The sequence below is a fragment of the Neophocaena asiaeorientalis genome, unplaced genomic scaffold (assembly GCF_003031525.2).
Source record: "Neophocaena asiaeorientalis asiaeorientalis breed wild unplaced genomic scaffold, Neophocaena_asiaeorientalis_V1.1 scaffold280, whole genome shotgun sequence".
In the NCBI taxonomy this organism is placed as follows: Eukaryota; Metazoa; Chordata; class Mammalia; order Artiodactyla; family Phocoenidae; genus Neophocaena; species Neophocaena asiaeorientalis.
In genome coordinates, this window is record NW_020185321.1 from 8,439,618 (window position 1) to 8,448,808 (window position 9,191).

The following is a 9,191-nucleotide window of genomic DNA, read 5'->3' on the forward strand; positions in this document are numbered from 1 at the left end:
ACTAAACACTTTTGTACTGGATGTAAATAGTTGAAAACATCAGTTTGCCAAGGAAAGACATTTTCCTGCTGATTGCACTGAACATTAATTTCCAGCATGCTTCAGTTTCAGGCAGTCATTTACTTCATTGCCCAAAATAACTCTACAATGTGCTGTGAGCTGCACTAAACAACCTCACACCTTCTCCTTCACAGGTTTTTCATCAAATAATTTTTAGATTTGTTGTGTTACTGACACCATTTTATAATCTGCACATTGTAACTTGATAGAGCAGCTAGGAAGTATGAAATCTGTCCACTTACAAAGTATTCTTCAAAGTATAAGAATTCCTTTTTGTGAGCCTGCTTCTTTTTTGTTATATGCACTAGTTTGTTGTACTTTTTAGATTCCAAATACAAGTGATATATATGCAGTATAACGTGAACAAGCTAGTGGTTACCGGTGGGAAGAGGGAAGGGGGGAGGGGCAATATCAGGGTATTTGTATTAAGAGATACAAACTATTAGGTACAAAATAAGCTACAAGGATATATTGTACAACGTGGGGAATATAGCCAATATTTTATAATAACTATAAGTAGACTATAACCTTTAAAAATTGTGAGTCACTATATTGTACATCTATAACTTATATTGTACCACTATACTTCAATAAAGATTTTAAAACATTTTACCAAAACATGGGGAATAGGTAAATATATTTTTCCAAATTTCTATAGTGATAGAAATAAAGGAAAGAGAAAAAAATTCCTTTTTGTATCTCAAAACAGAGGTGAAAGATTGAACTTACGATGAGGCCTCGTGACTTTTATTTCTATCTGATTTTCAGTGATGCCAAAGGAGGTTACGTTTCCCAAAGAAAGTTGCTCCTCACTGTTGGGTCCACCCAAATAGAAATAGTATTTATGGATTTTAATAGCTGACATGGGCCAGGCACGTGCCAAACATTTCACAGACGTCTCATTTAATCCTAACAGTCCCGTGGCTGTCTCCCATCTCAGGGCTACTGAACTGAAGTCTGTGTAGGCAAGACCTGAGACTAGCACCTCAGGTGGTCTCAAGTTAAATTCAGAGAATTTAATCCACTAGCCTTATTAATATGTACTATTATTACCATTCAACTGGTGGGGGGAAAATGGAGTTTTAGGGAGGTTAAGTAACCTTGCTCAGTCAAGGCCCATGTGATTCCAGTACCTATTGTCTCTCAAGACAGTTATATAACATTTGCTCCAAATTCTGTCTCCTGAGAAATTACACACAGCTAATTAATGCCCTGTTCTTCAAACTCTCTCTGGCTAACTCCTTGATGGCCATCTCTGTGGGTCTGGCCCCCTCTCTGCAACCCTCCGTGTTGGCTCAACCCTGCCAGCCTTTTCCGGTGATGTTGTGCTCCATCTTTCCATGCTCTGAGCCTCCCACTTCATAGATATAGGAAGTACACTTTCTTGACTCGCCCAGGACTCCTTTCTTTCAAGCACTCAGAGCTGTGTGGTAGCCCATCAGAAACTGTTCCTATATCCAACATTTGGTGTGCGCCTGCCTGGTGAAGTAATCCTGTGGCTGGCCTCACCCAACCACGACTTCCTCAGATCAAGACGTCCAGGACGCTGCTGATTTCTGGGAAACCAGGGTACCGCCTGAAACACACGCACACCTCTAATCCACTAGGTGACTGCGAAGGTTTGTTCTTTTAGACATCTTGGAGTTAGTTATACCCATATGCTTGTTATTTGTGGTGATGCTTCAAGATGTGACTCCAGCAAGATAGCCTGCCCTGTGCTCTCATCCGCATTGTTCTCTGTTCTCGCCCTTCCCAAACTCAACCTTCCTTCTTCCTTTCCCTCCTAACTGTTCTGAGTGCCCACTGGGACCCTCCTTCCTGGATAAATTGACATCAAGGTTCTCAGCCCACTCGTTGCACTCTCCTTCCCCTTCGGAATGCGAGCGTTGCTTTTCCTGCCACCCTCTCAAGTGGAGGCTGATCATTCTAATGGTTCCCAGGATTCAGCCTTCTCCCGCCCCCTTAAAGCTACTGCACACTATTACTCCTCCGACTTTGTGTAAGACCCTGCTTCTTCAGGGTCTGTGCTATGTGGCTCAGCCTCTTTATCATTCAACATCCTCCTCCTCATTCCATTTCATTTGAGGAAGATGTGGTACCTGGCTCACTGCTCTACCCTAAAGCCAGCCATCTGTAGCAACCAGTGTCTCAATGGACCAGGGATCCAACATCCAATCAAACACCAAATCCTATCCTTTCTTTTTTTTTTTTTTGCTGTGTTGGGTCTTCGTTGCTGTGTACGGGCTTTCTCTAGTTGCGGCGAGCGGGGTCTACTCTTCGTTGTGGTGTGCGGGCTTCTCTTATTGCGGAGCACAGGCTCTAGGCGTGTGGGCTTCAGTAGTTGCGGCTCACGGGCTCAGTAGCTGTGGCTCGTGGCCTCTAGAGCGCAGGCTCAGTAGTTGTGGCACACGGACTTAGCTGCTCCACGGCATGTGGGATCTTTCCGGACCCGAGCTCGAACCCATGTCCCCTGCACTGGCAGGCGGATTCTTAACCACTGTGCCACCAGGGAAGCCCCATCCTTTCTTTCTTATCAGTCTTTTTCCTACCACACTTGTTTCCACCTAAGGATTTTAACACATGCTGTCCCAATGCCTCCTCTCCTTCTGCCCTTTCTCAGGTGGGCATCTTATATGCTTCAGGCATGTGTGTCTCTTCCCCCGAGAGGACAACCTAGGGCCACCTTACTTAGCCCCCTCCACTATTGTCTCTCATTGCACTTTGTTTTCTTGACAGCATCGCTCACAATGTGTAATTGTATGTTGCTGATTTATTTTACCATCATCTGTCACCTCCACCAATCTGTATGTTCCATGAGGGCAGGGACCACGTCAATTTCATTTACTGTTGCAGTCCCAGCACCTAGAACAATGCTTGGCACATAGGCCCTCCAGAAACATTTATTAAATGAATAAATAAATGAGTGAATGAACAAACGTTAGCCATGTACTTTGGAAAGAGAGAGCTCTCACTGGCTTGTGGTTTCACCATGAATAGAGGTTGTCAGGGAAACTTTCATTGATCCAGCAGAGTTGGGACTAAGGAACCAGTACTTTTTTTTTTTTGAGGTACGCGGGCCTCTCACTGTTGTGGCCTCTCCCGTTGCGGAGCACAGGCTCCGGACGCGCAGGCTCAGCGGCCATGGCTCATGGGCCTAGCCGCTCCACGGCATGTGGGATCTTCCCGGACCGGGGCACAAACCCGTGTCCCCTGCATCGGCAGGCGGACTCTCAACCACTGTGCCACCAGGGAAGCCCGGGAACCAGTATTTTTTTATAGACCACGCAGATCATTTTTATGCTTTAATAAAGTCTGGAAAACAGAACCAGGGAAGGGCCTTCACCCACACACTAAATGCTGACCTAGGCTAGATAACTTCTTGCTATAGTCGGGAAGGTGAGTCATTCTGGGCTTTTGTGGGATTCCCCAACACTGATGTAAACAGAAGCATTTAGTGAAGGCCCTCAATTACTCAGGTAATAAATGGAAATCAAGGGAAAAGGGACTCCTGAAAGATTGTAGAGACTGAAAGGTGTAGACTAATTTTAGTTTGTAATAGGTTTTCTGTTTTGTATGAGGAATTTTGGAGAGGAGAATTTCAGTTTATAGATTTCCTTTGTTGCCTTAACCAGGTGAATAATCCTGTTGAAACTCCTCAATGGCAGCATGTTTCATACTCTGAAGATGATTTCTAGAGGTAAACAGGACGTATTGTCCCTTCTCTTTGGCCACATCGGAACTTCAGTTCTTCTCAGGAGAGAAGAAATGATGACCCAGAGAAGTTTTTTTTCCTAGCGCAATGAATCCCCAAAGATGTGGCTTTTGTCTCTTCGTTGAGCTCCCTGGTTGTATCTCAGGTGCTTGCCCTGGACCAGGGGAGCAGAGGATCTAGCTCAGAAGCTCGTCCAAGTCAGTGTTCACAGACCCAGAGTAATATTCAATTAGTTCTGTTCTCCAGGCTCCTTGTGATGGGATTTCTCGGGGGATGAGGGCGGGATAAGGATGAAAAGAGAGACTGCACCTCTCGTTTAGAATCCTATCCCTAGGGGGCTTCCCTGGTGGCGCAGTGGCTGAGAGTCCGCCTTCTGACCACAGGCCGTGAGAGTCCTCATGTGGGTACCCTCTAAAGAGGAATTCCCTTTCCTCTCCCCACCCTCCCCCATCCACCTCCTTTACCACAGGGTAACCCACGCCCATCTCTGCTGCCAAGATGAGTAGGGGAAACACAGGGGTTGGAGGAGGGGAGGGAAGAACTGCAATTGCCTTGCTTCTGTTTGTTTGTTGATTTGGTTTTAATTCGATCACTTCTAAATTTCTTTTAAAAAATCAGACATTTTGCATTGTGAGGATTAATATCCTATGGCTACTTCTCCAGGTCTAGGTTTAAGATGCATACTCTCCCTGCCAGCACGATTCTTGGGCCTTTGGGGCTTAGAAGAGTATCTGTCTCCTTTGAAAACCTGGAGTAACCTTACAAAGTTCCCTTCTATTAATGCTGACTTGACAGAAAGCATGTCTGACTTCCCCTTCCCAATTTCCTATCTCTTTCACTCTCTGACATCAGGCAAAGAGATGTTATAAATGGTGGTGGACTGTACTGAAATACTGCTTTTGATATTGTAGGTTGGGCAGGGGTAGGAGTGAGGATCTAAGTGCCATTTCTGACACCGCCTATATGGGAAAAGATCTTCTATGTTCCAAACAAAGAACAGACAAACAAACTAGTGGACCTAGTATTACCATGGAAACAGTCCCTCCGTGTATGTATGGGTGGTCATACACGTAACACACATAAAGGCAGTGCCCTGGGGCATTCTCTCTATGACAGTCCTTTTGGGACCTTGGGGAATCCCCGGCCTCGCTGAGTATTACTTAGGGTAAGCTACACTGCTCTAACAAATAGACCCATAAGGTGATGGAAGTTCGTTTCTTCCTCTCCTAACAGTCCAGGGCAGATGCTCTGCGTCTGGAGCTGGGAAGAGGAGGCTGTTTCCCATTGACATTCAGGGCACCAGGTCTTAGGTGCCTTAGGGAAGGAAAGAGCTAGGAGGCACATTCGTGGAAGGTATTACAGCTCTGGCTTGGAAGTGACTTGCCTCACGTAGGCTCACATGGCTTTGGCCAGAACTCAGTCCTATGGCCTTTCCTAAAGCAAGGGAGGCTGAGGAATGTCAGCCAGCTGTGCACCCAGGAGGAAGAGGTGGATAGCTTTAGAAGGCCTGCCAGCTGTCTTCTCTGTGCTGAGGCTGAGTTCCAGGCTGAACGGCATCAGATGAGAGAGCCTGAATTGACCCTTGGAGGGGCATCAGCAAATGATTCAGACTGAGAAGGAAGGGGTAGGATGTCCTGCACTGATACTCAGAGGGTCACCAGCACAGCCCTGTTTCTGGTGGCTGTAGCTGCTGTGTCCCACTTTGACTTCCTGCTTCAATTCCTGGCTCAGCTGGACTTCTACCTCCTTCCTTTGCTCTCCTCCTGGGCCTGCTCCCAGGCAGTGTGGCCTCAGGCTCCCAGTCTCTCCTTGCTACTGGGATCCACCAAGGAGTTTCCTGGTCCCTTATTCACTGGACTCCCTGGCTTTCAGCTCAAACGTCCTGTAAGTCCCCTACTGTTCCTCCTAAAGTGGACAACAGCACCAAGGCTCTTAGCTCTCGTACTGATGCCCCATCCCAGGCTATGCCCTTTATGGCCTCCCCTTGGCTTTGGCACGTTTGGTCTCCTCTTTTGTTTCCCTTACCTCCTCCAGATCCCCCTCCTGGCTGACTGCTGGTTTGGGAAGCTGTGCCTTTCACACTTGAAACACTCAACTTTTTCTCCCCCCAAACTCCAGACTGCATCTGTGTTAGGTGCCTTCTCCTGCCTGGAGCTCCCTTGCTGGAAATCATCTGTGACCCAGGCAATTCAGAAGATGTATAGACATAAAAAAAACTCGGTAAGAATCCTTCACTTGTCACTTAGCAGATGTCAACAGCTTTGCAATGGTGGAGTTTTTTATGTAGGTGATCTGCCACCTCCTTCCCCATCTAAGTTGGAAACCCTTGGTTTATATTTAATGAATTTCTTGTTATGTCCTAAGTATTGTGGCACATATATACTTTGTTTACTCCACAGCACTTAGCATATACTAAGCACTCACTAAATACTACTAATACTAGCTTTTCCTTCATCCATTTATTATTTTAAGGGAAATGCTTATTATAGTACAGAGTTAGATGATTTAAAACATTGCTACTCAGCCCTCAAAATAAGTATTACAAATGAAGGAATCATAGACAAGGCTGAACATATAGCTCTACTGAGGAAGAGTATATTAAAAAACTAAAGAGAAAGGTCATTTAAAACTAGAGATAAGTAAAGCTAGATATTTACTATACCATTCTGAAGTGTGCTTTGTCATTGTACTTATAGTGTGGTCTAGCTGTGTTTTTAACAGCATTATAACAGCATTACAACTACATTTGAAAATTTTTTAACAACATTATAACTACATTTTGAAATGAGGATCTGTCTTGATAAAAATACGGAAGCTATAAAGACAATTATCATGTATGCAGCCTAAAAGTTGGCTTGACCAAGAAATTCTTTAGAGATTCATTTATATTGTTTGGTTCAGCGACCCTGGAGAAGGAGTTGTAAGTTATAGAATGGTAGTCCAGATTTGAAAAGGGAGGTCTGCTAGGTCAGAAACAAATTCTTCTTTATAGAATCCGACTCATTTGAAATGAGGGAGAAAACTGATGGATGGTTTAAAAGGAAATGTTTGACTGAAGCCTGCCTGCTGTACCCATAGCTACCTGCCCACCAGAACGTGACTCCCTGGTGACAGCTGCACTAATTATAGAAAACAAGTTGAGTGGAAGAAGATGAATTATGTAAATTTACAATCACTGAGGATCCTGTTGGAGCCTTTAGGAATTTTGATTAATAAAAATAAACCTAGGATTTTCTTACATTGAAAAGCAATTAAAAGATGAAGGATAATTTGCTATAGTCTTAGAATAGCAAGGAAACATTTATTAACATGTTTTTATTTCTTATTCATTTTATTACATATAATTACATGTCCTTGCATGTGTGTCATTTATTACTGTAGATTACTTGCTGGTAACAGCCATTTTGTGGATTGGAGAGGAAGTATAATGCTTTAGGCTGCATGTTTATATTTTTATTTTTTGTTTATGAAAAATAATGAAAGGTACCCAAAAAAAGTCATGTTTTTCATAAACCCATGCTCTTAAAAGAGAAGACTGCAACTTTCTCTGCTCCATTTCAACCAGTTCTCTTATTCTAAACCTTATTCTAAACCTAGCTTAAAAGCTGAGGATTAGAAAACAGTCAGGAATGGTAAGCCACTCAATCTTCTAAAAGAAAACATTTTTGTTTGTGTTAATAGATGAGCCATTGAAATGAATACCTTAATAAAGATGCTTAACATGGTTCTTTACACATTTAGAAGTTTGATAAACTTAGGCTTAGTGAATATGTTAACAAAAGTAAGTGAAACTGGTATTTAAAATTTTTTATTAGTGAAATATTACTCAACACAATTTAATATGCTGTAATTTTATTTTATTTGCTTATTTATTTTTGGCTGTGTTGGGTCTTCATTGCTGTGTGCAGGCTTTCTCTAGTTGCGGTGAGCAGGGGCTTCTCTTGTTGCAGAGCACAGACTCTAGGTACACGGGCTTCAGCAGTTGCAGCATGTAGCCTCAGTAGTTGCGGCACACGGGCCCTAGAGTATGTGGGCTCCAGTAGTTATGGCACACAGGCTCAGTAGTTGTGGTGCATGGGCTTAGTTGCTCCGTGGCATGTGGGACCTTCCCGGACCAGGGATCGAACCCGTGTCCCCTGCATTGGCAGGCAGATTCTTAACCACTGCACCACCAGGGAAGTCCCAATATGCTGTAATTTTAAATGACTCTTTTTTCCTACTCAGACACATTGGAAATGCTGCTAAATTGTTTCAGTTGCCAACTCACTGAACAACAACAACAAAAAAAGACATTGGGCTTCCCTGGTGGCGCAGTGGTTGGGAGTCCGCCTGCCGATGCAGGGGACACGGGTTCGTGCCCCGGTCCGGGAAGATCCCACGTGCCGTGGAGCAGCTGGGCCCGAGAAGGTGAAGGGTCTACCACTAAGGCAGCACAATTCACAGGAAAGTTTCTGTTCTCACTCCCCATCATCATAGCATTTTGACTAAGCAGGGAAAACACCATTACATCAGGATCAGAAAACCGTGCGAATGCAAAATGCTCTATGTTTATTGCCACTCTTAATTCCCAAGTATGTATATTTTAATAATCTACAGTTCAGGGGAGAGTACCCAAGCCTTTTCCCAAAGGCAGATCTCTCACGATTTGTGCTACACTGAAAACCTCTGTACAGACAAAGCACAGCTCAAGGGTACCCGAGTGTTCATATTTAGCACCGACACAGAGCTTTCATCTGTAACGTGCTTTACAAACATTGACTAATTAAGAGGAACAACACCCCTGCAAGGTATTTAGCAGGATGCAAAAATGAAAATTTACAAGAAAGACAGCCAGGATGCATAAATCATGAAGTGTTAAATCAGCATGACCTGGAAACCAGCAAGACTCCCTCACCCTTTCTTGCCATGACAGTCTTTTAGATTTTATGCCAGGTGATGGTGGTGGTGGGGTGATGTCTGGGTGGGAGGGCTGTGATAAAATTCGAAGTATCACATTTGCAAAGGGAATTGTTCTACTAGCTCAGAGAAGGGGCTTCAAGAATATAATCCATTTAGAAGTACCCGAGAGAAAAGGAAATCAATACAGTATTTAATTAATCTACTGCAGATTGACTTCATATAAAGGAACCCCAACCAGGAAAGTATCAGGCTAGGAAATCTGACAGTGCACAGTTGGAGAGTCTAAGAAGGCAGGAAAATGGCCTGGGATATAATCTGCATTTTCCATTCTTTCATGGAGGTGTGGGCAGGCATCGTGACTGTCCTGGGGTCTGACTGCAGACTTCCCTCCCCTGTTCTATGAAAGCAGTCTCAACAGGTAACAGCATTACACAAATGGTGAGTGGAATAAGTTCAGTAGCTTTTAGAGGACAGAATGGACTGTCATTCAGTTAAGGGCTTTGGATGAAGAAGACTGGGA